Below are 16,519 nucleotides of genomic sequence, written 5' to 3'. Positions count from 1 at the left end.
CGTTTTTTCCAACAGTGTATACGGGATCGACGTGCATATACATTGTGTTATTGATGGTGTAATGTCAGCGATCAAGTCAGTACACTGCAAGAAAATGAATATACTCGTATTGAGGATAGGCTCAGCTGCTTCCAAAATAATGTACAGATTATATCGGAGTTTGTAATCATGGTTGATATTTCTAAACTCACTTACCAACAAAATTCAAATAACTTCTTACAATGAAACGTTCGCTAATTTTCCTAAACATGTTTAAATTTTTTTTAGAAAAATACTGCTTTGAGATCGTTAGAGGCGCTATTCATCAACTGGAAAAATCTAATCAAAAATTAAAATTATGAAAATATTATGTATTATGAGCTGCAGGTTTACATCAAAGTTCGCATTAAACAATTTTATGATTTTTTACGCAAATGCATTGTACTCAAAATATTTTTTAATGCGGTTTATTCAATGCTAACGACGAAGTGTAGAGGTTAAGTGAATTGGCAACGTGAGTGGAGTGGCTGCAGGGAGCCTGCCTTATCTCCACCCTCGCCAGCACTGGAGAGGATACCAATAAGCTATTTTTTCGCGAGTCTCTTAAGTTCACTTGGATGAGGTACGTAGTTCCAACCTCATCGGTCAAGGCTTTTAATTTTCCAATAAACGCCACAGACACGAGCTAACGAGAATATTAGATGTATAAAAAACGTACACTTGTAAACTAGTGTATGTCGTGCACTAGTGCAGTAAATTTGAAAACATTTTTGATGTTGTGCCAATTGACGTTATTGGAATATTATTTATAGGAATTTAGAAGCACAAATTGACGTGAATATTAGAGATATAAAATAAAATGTCTCTAAGATGGCACGATTTTTATTACATTTAAGATAGGCATGAATGAACTGTAGCACAAATATTTGCCATGAAGTGCTTTCCGATCACTTCATGTGCCAAGATTCGTAAGGGGCTTTGGCGCTTGTGAGAGGCGTATCTCGAATACATATTGGGCTCTTCATTTCTGTGAAAAGCGGAAGGCGTGCAGAATTTATTGTTTTCGAGGTGGCAATAAATTGTAGCTTTCGATCTGCTATGCACGACTCAGGAGTAGCGAGCGCGTGATCAGCAAGCGTTGGCGCCTTCGCATCGCGCGGTACTTTTCTATATAGAGGGCCGTACAAAACTATAACTATGGAACAGCTTTAATTGTTTTCAGCGCCGTGATGCTCGCGTTTTTAATTTAAACATGATGGTGTTTGATATGGGTTTGTTTTGCGCGATGCATTTCAGTTAACAGTTTCATGATGATGCAATTAAAGCGAGCCAGTTTCATAAAGAACAAAGTTGTGAATTTTGTTCAAAATATCGCGGGTAATTATAATTCGTAATCTAGGTGTAGAAAAAGCTATATCCGATGTGGAAGCGTTCTGAAGTTGAATTTTTAGCCTCCGGGTGCAGAAATGAAAGCGGAAGCTGATTTCGTTGCGTTGCCTCGTGCCACTTTCTGCAGTTAACCGAATTAAGCGTCCGATATTACTATGATTGGCCAATGTCTCGCCAATAGGACACCAATATTGGCCAGGTGAGTTCTATTGAGAGCTACTCAATCGTGCGCCGTTGTGAAGAATCGTACGTTAGCTCCATTATATTTGGGTTCACCTATGCAAAACATGAAGATTAATGGTCTTGAATATTCTGTCAGTTTCACTGGCAGAATTCCAATGAAAATTAAGTAGAAATTAATACTTCATTGGGAAGAAGAGCCCAACTGGTGCTAATGACTTTCAATTACTAAATCCAATCTCATCGATTTTTCATCCCCTCCACAAAATGTACTTGATTGTAAAGTATTTCACACACAAGCGACTTGAAGCAATGTCACCGGATCAGACCAATTAAGGTGCTTATACACGGGGCTATTAGTTCCGTATATACAGTATATACTCCCAACGTCGCACTGACGCGGTTGCAGTGAACCGAAAACACTATACTCGTGTATAGGCTCGCAGCCTGCACAACTGTAGTAGACGCAACCAATATACGCAACTAATAGCCCCGTGTATAAGCACCTTTTAAACGTACAAGAATGCGACACACGAGGCAGCTCTTCGCTGGCTTGCAAGTTGCGACGTTGCGGTGTTGCAGCGTGTGAACCTAACCATGAGTACCGTCTCGAGTGTCGACATGAAAACACTGGCGAAACGATCAACGAAAATTAAAGTTGATTGAACCCTCTCGGCAGAAAACAGCGACCGTTCACGTTTATCCGTACTCATGCAACGGCAGACGCAGAAGATCATAAAAAGCTAAAAAATATAGTGTTAGTAGCACACACACCCAGGCGAAGATTCAAAACAATCGTCAAATAAATCGCCTCGAATATGGACGGTGTCAGGAAGGAATTTTACGTACAGGGGTTAGACAGATTAAGGGAAACACCTGAGAAATTCACAAAAATATTTTAGTATGGTGCGGCAATTATAGCCTCAATTCTCAGAGGTACTGATTCATACAAATTGTGTATGGTTTCTAAAATAATTTAACCCATTCTCCATTTAAAACTATCTCCAGCTCTTTTAAAGACGATGGTGGCGGGAATCGACTTTTACTTGCATCTCTGCAATCGACCATAAATGCTCTATAAATCTATAATATTCAGGTCTGGTGATTGTGGTGGCGAAATAAGATGTTCAACTTTATTAGAATGTTCCTTGTGCCATTTTTAGCGCATTTTCTCATTTATGGACAAAATGCACTATTGTGCTCGCCATGTCCGTCTGTCTGTCCGTCCGTCCGTCCGTGACCTCAAGTTTTCGTCGACGAGAAAATGCGCTCTCGGTCACTCACTGCAATGAGTACTGAGTTATATTTTTTAACAATTCAGCTGTGTGGATCGGGTCATTGTCATCATGAAAGATGGCGTTCCCCTCCGGAAACAGTGCTTGAACCATTGGATGAATTTGGTCCTCCAAAATTCCTAAATAGTCACGGCTGTTGATTCTTTCATGGCGATCACATTTTTCCACTGCTCGAGGGATCAGTTCTGGAGGTTTTTGTGCACTCTAAACTCTTTGAAGCATTTGTATATGAAACTAGAGGTTTTCTAGTGGCAGCTTTCCATAGAATCTAGATTTGTGCAGCTATTAGAGTACACATGTAAAACTACGGAAATTGCATGGGTTCTGTAGGTGACCATTGAGGTCCACAGTAATTTTAACAGCCGTGGCCTTTCGATTGTCCCTCACAATTCGATTTAGGCAGTCACGGTATCTCTCAGACAACTTCGACTTTCGGTCAAGCTTGCGCTTTGCTGAGGACGTTTTTCCTTTTCTTTCATAAGCAGTCAATACTTATGAGACAGTACTTCTAGAAAAGCCAAGCATTCGGGAAGTTTCTGTCACACTAGCATCTGTCATACGGGCACCAACAATATAGCCTCTTTGAAAGTCAGAGAGGTTTGTCATTTATCGTTTAGGTTATGGTAATAAAAATTACTAACAATGCCGGTGCAAGGATAAAATATTAATTAGCATCAAAAAATTAATAATAAAATATGTCCCGTTTTCATTGTTTATAACATGTTCAAAAATTACGTTATCAAAATGTCAGGTGTTTCCCTTAATTTGTCCAACCCCTGTACATGTACCGCTGAAACAACAAGTACCGCGGCAGTGAATGTTTTACAAGTTCCAAACCTCCTACGAATTGCCCAATAATTTGAGTCCTGTTTTGTCCTCCAATATAGGCGATTTCATGCCTCCTTACAATTAAACTCCAACCGCCAACCGGTGGCCGCTACCAACTAAATATATAATCGATGCAGTATTAATGTAAAGTGGCTAGCTGAAAAAGAAAAGATTATGGAATTTTCAATAAATATTAACCGATTATAAATACCCTCAATCAATTATATTCATGTACATATTATAATAAATTAATACCGAACATCCGGATTCATGGCTTAGCGAAAACATGTACCAAAATAAAAGATGAGCGAATTGTTTAGAGTATTATTCTTGCAGTGAAATTTATCGAGTGAAAATGAAGCGATTACGTCTCATTACCCAAGATAAAATGGAGCGCGCAGAATTTGCTACGGGAGTGATGGCGTCTTGAGAAAAAGAAGCCTAATTCAAGAATCGTGTTCTTTAAATAAAGAATAAGTTTCAGGCCGCATCGGGACTATCAATAAGAAGAATGTGCGAGTCTCAAGGGAAGCAGCCACTTCGCTATCGAGGCAGTGAGGCAAAAAAGGCGCGGTCAGTACAGCTCTTTAAATCACCCAAAATTACGACCCACACTTCGTCTCAACTCAAGCACAAAAACTTAAAAATGCACCACAAAACCGACTAAAGAATAGCTATTTTTATTCAGCGACGCTACATAAGAAGCTTTGAGAAGTTTTAGGCACATTATATTACTCAATATTCACTTGATTTGACCGGTGGAAGTCTAGTAACTTTTTCAAACTATCGTCAGTCTTGAGAAAATCCGGCCAAAGCACATGCTTTTGGATCATCTGTGAACAAGTCACGAAAAGTACAAGAATCTGCGACAGGCCACATCATGCCTACTCTTCAGCGCCGACATCACTATTGGTATGTTATGTTATGTTATGTTATGTTATGTTATGTTATGTTATGTTATGTTATGTTCCGTTGCGTTGCGTTGCGTTGTGTTTTGTTGTGTTGTGTTGTGTTGTGTTGTGTTGTGTTATGTTGTGTTGTGTTATGTTGTGTTGTGTTGTGTTGACACTGAGAACTCCACGACGACACTGAGAACTCTATCAATAACGTTCAAGAGTAGACTGAATTTGAGCACGGGTTCTAACGAAAACAAAAGAAACGTGTAACGACACGAAATAAGGTGTCGCAATGGTTGTTAACCCAGAAAGCTGAAGATCGACTGACTCCTTCCATCCAAGCCTTCGCTTTCTATGCATTTCCTCCTAACGTCAATTGATGATGCTTAACACACCGTCTCGTATTTAATTAATCAATCTCTCCAGCGTCTTAAGAACATTTAGTGAGTATGAAGTAAGTAATGTAGATTATCGCCTCATGTTATACAAATAAGTAAGTGATTGAAATTATGTTAAAAAAGAACAAAATCTCTTTTTCCAGTTCCTACATTTAATCACCAGATATTCCATGCCTGGCGCCTAGACGGTTGCAACATCCGAGAATTTGACGAATGGCGTCGCGCAAGGAAGAGTTATCATGTTCTTGCTCCACGTAGAGAGGGCAGAACGAGATTAATATTCGTTGTGTGAAGAATTAAAAGCATCCCGTCCTCAGAGGATCAAAAGAACTACAACTGCTGTCATAAATCATCTTCCCGGGCGTTTCGGTAGCTATATATACATACACTAGCAGCAGCGTCAGCCGCGGCTACAGATAGCAAGCACTGCCCGGGTTGTTGAAGGATGTATTTTCATTCAAAGGCTGAAGGATGCGAAGGAAAATTATTTGGGGGAATTCGAAAGACGACATCATAAACTAAGATGGGCACATGAATGAAGAGATAATCATTGATGTAAAAATGCGTCATCGGACCAGTAATTAATCGTATATTGGTCCAAGTGGAAATCTAATGTTGATTTATTGATAACTCTTTTGGACGATTTTGCGTCCAAAAGAGCAACTATTAACAAATAACGCAACTATTTCAACGTCGGCAGTAATAATGTAACTAAGATCTAAACAAATATTCATGAAAAAGAAAAATCTCTAACAGACGAGAAATCACTCAATAAAATTCCTTCACGTATCTTGTAGTCCATTTCAACAACCAAACATCATATGATCATTCAGGCATACTGTATCATGAGTTCTTGAGCGAAGATGCAGACCAAATAGAAAAAAGTCCTATACCATTTTGGAAGTAAATCATATAAATTACAGAAGTCTTCTTGTATTCAGCAATGCTAGCGCAAGACAGTGCACGGCACAGCGGCAGAACATTAGCGTCATCGGAAGCACCACAAGTAAAGCAAACTCGAAAGTTCAGGATTAAAGTTGCAAGGGATGCGCGGTGCTCGCAAATCAGCTTTCTATTGTCTGACGCAGCAAGCTAGGAGACTAGCACACCGTTCTGGGGGCTCGGAAGTTACCTTTTCTTGTTTGGGGAGAGCATGAAAAGCGAATATTATTACGCTGAGACTATATTTCTTGTACAGTAATGCAGGAAAGTACATTCTCTTTGCAGTACCGCAATATGAAAGGAGAAGCTCTAGATGTGTTGTGATTTCAGTCAAGGGAGGATGTTCAACAGAGTTCTATGAGCACGAGAGTGCAATCGGTCTTCATTGGACTAAAAATTATAGAAATTCCTAATACAAATATTTTATGAACAATGATTCGTTATGTATTTGTGAAAGCGTGAGAGTTCGTGCGTTGGTTTCAACTCTTGCTCTCGAATTAGAATGGGGCTGATCGAGTCCGTATCTACGATATTTATCAATTAGGGATACGCAATAATTAAAGCTGTTAATAAATTGTACTTATAGTGGAGGTGTAATTAGAAAAAATTAGATCAGTACTCACTGCAGTGAGTGACAGAGAAAGCATTTTCTCATCGACGAAAACGTGAAGTCACGGACAGACGACGGACAGACAGACATGACGAACACAATTAAAAGCGCATTTTTTCCATAAATCAGAAAATGCGCTAAAAATCAAGAGAAAGGCAGGAATCAAGAATTGAATCATGATTTCTACTCTGGTTGGGGTAAATTATATTCAAGAATATAAAGTTGAAATTTCATTCAGAACTAAAAACGGAAATCCAGTGCAAAATTTCGACTTACTAGGGCATTTTTTCACTAATGCACTTCAGTTTTCAAGTTATTAACTGGATTTGATGTTTGGTGTTGCTGTTTACAACTCTCTTCGGATCCTTAAATGTACCTCAGAAACTAATGTACATGTAAGCAACACCTCGTGTCAGTATTTATCACATGTTCGTCAGACGCTATCCACAAAACCGTATACCCTGTTGCCGTTATTTGTTCTAATCAACGTTACGCTTCATTACCAGCGTTACGCCGTTCGTTTACTCATACATTTGTGAAGACAGAATTTATTATTTATTTGAATTTATGTTTTTTGTTCCCTTTACCAAGTTCAAGATATAAATAAGTTTTTACATTCTTCTTTCTAGGTCATTATCCATTTCTACTCGATTCTTTCTTATTAGTATTTCATTATTTTTGACATTCTTTCACGATACCTTTGAAAATGCTAAGGTAAATTGCATTGTCAAAAAGCAAATGTTAATGCAAATGTCAAAAAGTTCTATTTGTCAATTATACGATGAATAAATATAAAGCTCAAAGAAAAAAGTTTGATGAAACTTCCAAAGCAAAAATCCAGATTTCGTTTTGGTTTAAGGAGATATTCGGTGTAGGTTTACCGCACTTAATGCGGTACAGACGATCAGATGAACCTTGTCTCCCCCATAGATGAACCTTGTCCCAACAGCTATATCCCAGTAAAAATTTACTGACGAGTCAGCTTCTGATCTGAAGTACCAGAAGCTGGGGCGACTCTAAATTTTGTTAGGGATGGAGCTCGCTTCCCAGCAGCTATCCAAGTAAAAGTTTACAGACGAGTCAGCGTCTGATCTGAAGTACCAGAAGCTGGGGCGACTCTAAATTTTGTTAGGGATGGAGCTAGCCAGTAGGCTTGCATGTGGAGAGGCAGCCGCTAGCCGGACCCACGCGTGGCATTGACTGAAGGAACCTCTTTGTTCTCCGCAGGTCATTAAGCAATGCATTCAATGGACGACCGCCACTCTGCTCAACCCATTGCTCCTATTAAATTTGACCTGTCAGCCTAGGGTAACGCTGGCTATTTTTTTACTGCTCTTATGAGCAGTAAAATATTTATTATTCATCTATTTATTTATTATTATTATTTATTTATTATTTATTTATTTAAAATTATTTATTATTATTATTATTCTATTGCCATGGGCCTATTTCTTCAGCGCCGACATTTCTATTCTATTCTATATTATTTTACTGCTCACCTCGCACAATAGTTGGGAGGAACACGAGAAACGGAGTACTACGAATTATGTAAAAAAATAGAAATTGAGTCTATATGATGATAGAGTTTTGTCGTGGCAGTTGAGGTTCCGTCGATGTAATCTATTTTCAGGATTAAAAAATATCCGAGTTGGTATAGTCTTTGATGGGAGATGAAAAAGAAAATTATTCAATAAACTTTTTCTCAATATTTTGCTTCATTTCAACTAAAGTATTATTAAACATGAGTCATTTCAGTGATAATAACTGCATACATTAAAATGCGCGACGTAAAAAATTTGTAAGTAATCATGATAACATACTTTTGTCGAGATCATTTTCAATGTTAATCGATGAAACAGCTTAGCCCAATTAATGCTCCATATGAATAATGATACATCAATAAGCATGATATATATCGAGTCGAAGCAATATGCATCGAAACAATTAAGGTATATGAAATCAAATCAATTTATTCACTTATATATAAATGAAAATTATCTGATTGTTTTTTCAATATTTTCACACGTTCATGTGATCGAATTGTGGATACAAGACGTCGATGACGCGACAAATGTAAATTATTTTTATTAAAATGTTCTTAAACCGAATGTAGTTCCATCACCCAAATCCAAGTGTAGCCATCATTTGATGAACCTCCTATGGAGCCGGGATAGAATACAATTGAGATATAATGGATAATCAATTTTATATTTATATATATATATTAAAAAATACCTTAATCTTATTTAATTCTTTTCTCAACGTATATCCTTGAGGCACAGTGGCAAGTTACGAGTATATATCAAGCTGTTCTACACGAATAGATAAATTTATTAGTCCTGCCGTCGTTATATGTTGCCTCAAATGAGACAGTCTGTATATTTTGTTGCTTATCTAACTATACAAATTGGTCGTCTCTAATTGCACTCTCTTTATATTTATGTTTTGAAAAATATTTTTCTTGAATTTTCACTTGTTGATCTTGTCATTAATTAACTCGCTTCATAATTATATAATGTCTTTCTATAAGATCATATTCTGAAATTCGTTCGTGTAAATGAGTGATAAAAAGTATTCAGTCGCTGCTCTGACGATAAAAATAATGAGCAGCTCATAATTTATGTGAATTCTATCCTTTGCAGCTTCTTCAGAATGAAGTTCGCACAAATGGGAATAATTTTAGTAGAAATTTGCTGAACTTGTGCTATGATCCGAAAATATTTCAGTCTTCTATAGGAATTAAAATTTGTTATTGTTTTTGTTAGGCCCGTTTTACGTCTATTAAGAGTGGCAGAAACAGCTATAGGCTGTTCTTACATGCAACTGTGAAATAGCTCTTTCAACCGCGTCTATTTTTTGATAAAGTTACCGTAGTCATCAGAGCCCATCGTATAATGACATAAGACATATTTCCTTGTCTGTGGTATCAATTAAGTTTAAAAACTAAGTTAAAACTAAACTAAAAACTAACTTAAACTAACTTAAGTTTAATTGCAGTGTTCCAAGTTACAAATTCCAGTTATTTGAATTAATGACAACTTTCCCCTTGAATTGACAAAGACGTGCACGAAATTTACATACGTTGCACTCACCAAGATAAGCCTAAAACTTAATGGTGTACCTATATTACCACGAGTAATATAACGTACAATTATCGACTGATCAATAATCTCATATCAGTAATAATTATTGAGTCATTCCGTGTGTTTTAATCACTATTTAGATTAGCCTAAAACTTAATGGTGTACCTATATTACCACGAGTAATATAACGTACAATTATCGACTGATCAATTATCTCATAACAGTAATAATTTTTGAGTCATTCCGTGCGTTTTAATCGCTATTGCATATAACATCAAAGCCTGCTATAAAAACTATTTATTCTCTTGGCTACTTAGTCACTATAATGGTTATGATTGACACACGCCCCACACGATGCGCTAATGCAAAATGATGATATGTCTCATATCAAATCAAAATTCGAGCATTTTTCACTATTTGATTGTTTCACGCCTATATTATTAAGCTATTCATATTTTCCATATACATATAAAGGAAATTATGGTCAAATACAATCCTCACGACAGTGTAATTAGAAATTTTGTTCCGACAGAAATTATTCCAGCGATCAAACTCCGATCTAAAAATCTTGGCAAGTCTGAAAAAAGTGTAAAATAAGTTGTGTGCAATTATTCGATGCCATTTTAAAGATATAAATTAACTTGTTGTTTTTTCGAAAATTGTGATGTTTCGACAAAACTTTCTCTTCTGGTACGAATTAGACGTTGATCTTCCCATAACGTGTAATCAGGACAATGTTAAGGAAAAATTGCTACAGAGCTAAGTTTCCATATATTTTTGAAGATCACAATAAATTTAACTTACGTTGCTAGGGATTCTGTATAGTTTCTTCAGGCACATAGACGAAATCTTTTCGGAAATTATTGGTTCCACTTTTAGGAGAAATTCTAGCGGTAGGAGGGAAGCTGTGTTCTCTCATCACGCTTTCTCGATCTTTTCGCCAGCATTTTTTTACCAGAGAGCCGGCTGAGGAACGGCGATGGTTTTCGAGATGATGTTTTTGTATTGCCCAGATTATGGTATCGGTTTCCAATAATGCTCTCGAGACCACTCGAGGTGATCGCGCGAGAAATTCCAGAGTACCGAACACCTTTTCTTCGCCACTGAGTGCCGTTATTGCGTATGTCGGTTAGAGTGTTGTCTACCGTATAGCGATGTGCGGGTACTGCGTATGACGGTTAGAGTGTTGTCTACCGTATAGCGATGTGCTGGCATTGCGCATGACGGTTAGAGTGTTGTCTACCGTATAGCGATGTGCTGGTATTGCGTACGACGGTTAGAGTGTTGTCTACCGTATAGCGATGTGCGGGTATTGCGTACGACGGTTAGAGTGTTGTCTACCGTATAGCGATGTGCGGGTATTGCGTCGGTTATTGCGTATGACGGTTAGAGTGTTGTCTACCGTATAGCGATGTGCGGGTATTGCGTGTGACGGTTAGAGTGTTGTCTACCGTATAGCGATATGCGGGTATTGCGTATGACGGTTAAAGTGTTTTCTACCGTATAGCGATGTGCGGGTATTGCGTATGACGGTTAGAGTGTTGTCTACCGTATAGCGATGTGCGGGTAATGGGAATGACAGTATTAGTATTGTTCACTGATGTCGTGATGCATTACTATTGTGCATGATGCCAATGTTGACAACACATGTAAAATGATTAGCATGCGTATTAAGGAACGTTTGATTGGGTTCATTTCTCAAATTGTTTTTTATTCTATAGGATGTTACCGTAAAACGTAGTGACTTGGACCATTGATGATGTGGCTTACATCATTTTTAGCGTTCACCTTTCTGTGAGACAAATAGTCACATTAGATATATAAAAATATATCTCTTTGTTGCATTTACAGGTTATCTCTCGGTACTTCAAGACCAATCAACACAATTTTTCTAAGTCAAAAACTTTCTGAGTATAGAGTACTATTTTCTTAAATGTCAAAACGTTCCAAGTTACCCCGTTTTACGGTATCTGTGTTCCGGTAAAAGTATCAGAACGCGGAATGTGAACACACTACAAAAAAGTTAGCAACTGTACCAGTGACTACGGTCGGTGGAGATTGCAAGTGTTTATTCGACAACGACGATCTTTTTTTCCTAGCAATGGGTTAACAACGAATTATGTCACGCACCCCTTGGCATAATGAACTAAGCAACGCAGAGATAACCACTTTTTTGGAAATTGTCCATCGTTTTTCTTGTGCAGAGCCGTGTTTCAAGCTGCGATTATTCAGTTATATTTCGGCAGTGCCGCAAATTAGGGTCCATCACACGATTGCTCGCTTCACGAAAATGACACCGAGTAACAGGGTTTTCTGAAACATGGAAAACCATGTACACCGTCTGAGTTTATGCTAATGCCAAAATGATATGTCTTTTTCGGTGCGACATCGTAGCTTTGGATTTTGTAATAATAATTGTTATCTAATATATTTTAATAGAAATAATGTATGTATGAGTAGAAAACCTGCTTCACTATGACATAGATCCAGTGAAGGAAAGCCGAAGGCTTGCGAAGCAGGATGTCCAGAAATATCGCCTGTAAAGACTTGAGGAGGTGAGTTAGGGCGTCAAGTTCTTTATGACATCATAACATCACCGGAAGAACTAATCTGCGACCTGTAAGGTAAAGGTTATAGCTGCAATCGACCGAGTTATTACAAGTCGTTACCGAAGAAACTCTCTGCCAACACTTACAAGTAGTATGCGACGCCCACATCTCTTTCTATCAGTAATGTCTTGTAAGCTATTCTGGCACATGAGCTGACCATTATAGCACTCACCTAACACAAGTTCGTTTAGTTACCGACCAGTCTTTATTTCACAGTTTATTCTAATTACCATCATTAAAGATTGTTACAACTATGGTCTGTTATTTTATTGTTTCAAATTCAGCGTTTTTCATGCAAAACGATCGCTCTCGATGTAAAACGAACAGGATTATGAAATGCTCATTTATCATTTGGCCTCCTAATAACCGAGTAAACGATGAGCTTTATGAAATTCGATTATAAAAATACCATCTCCTTTACATAAGTCCTGTGATCGAGTGGCAGTAAATCCCTTTCCATTAAAAATAAACAACCTACCGAACAGTCGAACACGAGCACGGCTAGCAGCTATGCATCATCTCACTTTTAAGTAACTGATAATAATTTTTCGACTGAATTTTGCCTATTAAACCACTTTACATCGGAAAACTGAATATTGTTTAGGGCAGTAAGAGCGAACGTAAAATGAAGCAGACTATTGATAGTTCTCCTTTAACTGTGAAAACAAGCGTAGCATTTCCAACAATACGAAGTTTTGTGAGAATGAGATAAACAGCGACCTTTACCCACTGTGTAACTCGCGTTATCTTATTCTTCAATTTATGAGCGCGACAAGATTGAATTTACCATATACGAATTAATTGTGTTATTTCAATCTCAAAGAAACGTCTTAAGCCTATATTGATGATTGGACCAAACGATATTTTTGTCCTTGAACAATTTCTAGGTGTTTTCATACCTAATTAAGATAAACTTTCCCTCCATACGTAATTTTTTCATATATATAACCATCTGAATATTGTAATAAGAAAGAAGACCTGATAAGCAGGATTCGAAATAAATCTAACACCCAGATATATATTTTGTTTATATTACCTATCCTTGAGACTCCTCAATGAATTTAGATCAAAACTTGGTATCGGATTTGTCATCTTTTTGTTTCCATTGTATCGTCGCAGTGACTCACGAGCGCCGACAACGCATACACATATCACGCCTCGATCTGCAACCTGCTGCGCGGCGTCTTGTGAGCTATTTAACCTTGCATATTCTTACTTTATAAGCTGAGGTGTGGCGAACATTATCGTGGAATGAGCGAATGTTATGAACATCGTCGTGAAAAGAGCGTATGCCTCAAATATTATCATGAAAAGAGCGAATGTTATGAACATCGTCGTGAAAAGAGCAAATGCTTCGAATGTTATCAGGAAAATAGCGAATGCTATAAACATAGTCGTGGAAAGAACGAATGCTTCCATCTAGCATTCTACATAGGTTAACGCTACTTCTCATGAAACTGACAACTCAAGCTTGACAAGCATTATTAAAAAATGTAATTTCAGTTAGGGAGTTGAAAGCTTTAATTAAATAACCAAGTTGACGACAAGAGCTTAGGTCTCAGGCTTTCGGCTCGTTCAATTTACGAGGTTTTCTAATCCTCCCAAGTGGTTTGAATAAATACATCGTTTTTGCTCCAAGAGTTGAAGATCGATGGCTCTGATTCCAGCTCTGGGCGGCGACAGGTTATTTTAGTTGACAACAGATGCAAGCGGCCGTATTCAAAACGTGATGTATGTAATGCTGCGACTCAGCGGCAGAAATGTTCGTGATTTTGCACTGGTGTGGTAGCAGGTTTACTGGTATCTAATATATTACCTCGGCAGCAGAAACGGTCACGATATACACATTTATGCGGTAGCAGATATGCTGGAATCTTGTGTTTTACATTGGTGGCTGACTTACTTACACATTACCGTTATAGGTTTAATAGGTTATAATAAGTCAACAGAGAAATTGCCTTGCAAGTTTTCTTTTCGGAAATTACATACGTGGAAAAACTATTACGATACAAACAGTTTCTTGCTTGGTTTCTTATATAACTTATGCATTGAGCTGTAACTTTCAGAGCAACTTTTTAATTAAATCAAATACCAACACTTCAATGAGCTGCGCTTGCACAAGGAGGTCGCAAAGAATTAGAATCGAAGCTTGGTTGTGAGAAGACATCGATGCATATAAGTGGGGCACAGAATAGTTTTAAAGTTGAGTCGTTTGCGGGGGTGACACTGAAGTGAAATGTTGCAGGCGAGCAACTGGTGCGCTATTAAAGTCATCGTAAAGTCCCCGCCAGCGCGCTAAACATCACGAACGCAATAAAAGCTAAAGGAAGTTGCAATGGTCCTCGAGACTTGGTGTGCTGGCCAACGCACCGCCATTGTTGTGCTCGCGAAGCCCGCCACCGTTCGCTTTTATAGAGAGCTGCCAGGGGCGCTTAAATTATGGCTAACTGTTCTTCCAAATATTTCTCTCAACCATCGATTGCCACAGTCTTGTTCGACGCCATATTTCTTCACTGATAGCTTTCGGTGACTGAACAAACGGCTTTAGTTTCTCTGTTAATTTGTTTTATTGCTTTATGGGCGATTCATCACTCGATGTGCGCATTCTTTCTGCAGTCTGTGCGTGCATGCATGAACGGGTCAGGCGAACGAGGATTTATTCTCTTCTGTCTCCCATGAAACTTTTCATCATTAATGATTCTGCTTATTCGTGAGTTCCTTTTCGCATTTATGAGCTTGAAACGCGCAGATTAAACTCAATCAAGAAGACACGTTTATTGCAGCCTTTGTTACTGTTGAACAATTTCAGAGCAGCTTTGTAGCCTTTTGCTGCTTGTATTCAGCTTCATTGTTTTTTTTTTAAATATCCGAAGCAGAAGTTATATTCGATCTGTGAATGCAGTAATTAACAGTCGGAAAATTTTCAAGACTCGTTCTATGATGCGAGAGTCAGGAATAAATCCCAGGAGAAGCGAAGCTTGGACGTTCACTTCTGCTGGTCCACATTTGTTGGTCTCAGCAAAACTGCGAGTCTACCGAGTAACTTAACATCCGAGGATCATGTTCGTGTCTGTAATATGCATAAATAAATAAAAGTAATATGCATAAATATATAAATGACTGTAATAGGCATAAATATAATAAATAGATGAATTTGTTTACAATTAGTCAAAGGAAAAATCTATCCATCCTGAAGATGGGTCGATTCCTGGCAACGCCTGTGACGAGTAAAACTATGGACAAGTTTGTTCTTAATGAGTAAAACTGAAAATCCATTTTTAAAGTATTAGGTTCCATCGTTGATGCATGAAGATGTCGTCTCCTGAAGGCCTCGCACTTGATGCAAGGACTGATGCAATTCTGTCGCTACTGAGAGCTCGGCGTGATGTTCTTTGTGAAACCGCTAGGAATTTAGCGAGTGTAACTGCGACACTGACTGTTCTGATAAATTAAGCCTTGAAACTCAATAGGAGTGTCGGAAAGAGCGAGAACCAGCGACGTAATAATGCACTCGCGTCGCACTCACGGATCAGGCAACTTAGACAATCCAAGCCTCTGAATGGAAGAGCTAGGGTGGACCTAACAACAGCGACGGTTGTTGGACTTGCGTCAATCGATCGGAGCAGTAGCATGGAATAAATCGCAAATGATTCATGTAGTTGTTATTACCGAAGAGTTATTCAAAATTAATCTTGGTCACTAAACTGTGAAGTCAAAGTTGGTGCGACCACACATCTGAAGTAACAGTATGAATGTCTGATCTTATTTGCAATCAATATTTGCGCCGGCATTTAGCATTAGTTCGTTTCAACCTAAAAAAATCGCCTGAGAAGCTTCAAATTTTTGTGATATGAGTACATTGAAGAAGGTGAAATGGCAAAACCCTTTGAAGTTCGCGTTAAGAGCGAATGAGAAAAAGTAGAGAAGTGATAAATAATAATCTACGTTTTTCAACGATTGAAGTTGATACGGATTTGAACGTGTCTAAAGTTCTGCAGTGTACGACAAGCAGCTTATTGCTTCCCACGTACAGAGGCGTTAGGGATAGAACTTTCTTTTAGCTTGGGTTAAACCGTGTTCAATTAATTAATAACATGTAAAAGAATATTAGGTATGTATCTTCCTGAATCTATCCTCATTACGCAAATATAATTTAACAACCTCCACAATGAACAGTTTTCTCAGTAGCTATAAAATTGTACACAGTTAATCAAAACTTCAAGTACTACATGAGGCAACTAGCCCGATAATTAGTGACGGTTATCACTAGTCACAGAAAATGACTGCCACATTTAGCCCCGTGTGAAAAG

The sequence above is a fragment of the Hyalella azteca genome, unplaced genomic scaffold (assembly GCF_000764305.2).
Source record: "Hyalella azteca isolate HAZT.00-mixed unplaced genomic scaffold, Hazt_2.0.2 contig8153, whole genome shotgun sequence".
In the NCBI taxonomy this organism is placed as follows: Eukaryota; Metazoa; Arthropoda; class Malacostraca; order Amphipoda; family Hyalellidae; genus Hyalella; species Hyalella azteca.
The sequence above is the reverse complement of the archived record's forward strand: the minus strand, read 5'-3'. Positions refer to the sequence as shown.